Below are 533 nucleotides of genomic sequence, written 5' to 3'. Positions count from 1 at the left end.
ATATATCCATTTGAATTACAAATTTTACAATTTGATATTATTTTATAGAGAATTTTGAGGGTTGACATAAACTGAGCACTTGAAAACTAAGAGGTATAATGTGGAAACCCTCTAGCTAGTTGTGAAGACTTCCCATATGGAATATAAAAAGACTCTATCAACTATTTTTTTTGGATGATTTCGACTGATTCTTCTTATTTATTTATTATATTTTGAAGATGTTATCGAGTAACATAGGAGTAATATAATTATTTGTATATGTAATTAAAAAATATCGTGCCTTTTCGTAGTACTTTATCGGCAATTTTTTTAAATTTTTTATGCGAAGAAAATTAAGGGTGTTGAAGTGTACGGTTATATTTAAAATTATAATATATTTTCATTTACAATCGAATATGATGTAGTTGTGTAAGTCAAACAATTTTCTTTCATTATCGAATAATTTACAATACATTTCCCCCCCACTTTAAGCTAAGGAATGATTCGATTTGATTATGCTCAATTTATAAATGGTGTTCAGCCCACAACATATA

This window comes from Primulina huaijiensis, chromosome 18 (genome assembly GCF_012295235.1).
Source record: "Primulina huaijiensis isolate GDHJ02 chromosome 18, ASM1229523v2, whole genome shotgun sequence".
NCBI lineage: Eukaryota > Viridiplantae > Streptophyta > Magnoliopsida > Lamiales > Gesneriaceae > Primulina > Primulina huaijiensis.
This window is presented reverse-complemented; position numbering follows the sequence as displayed.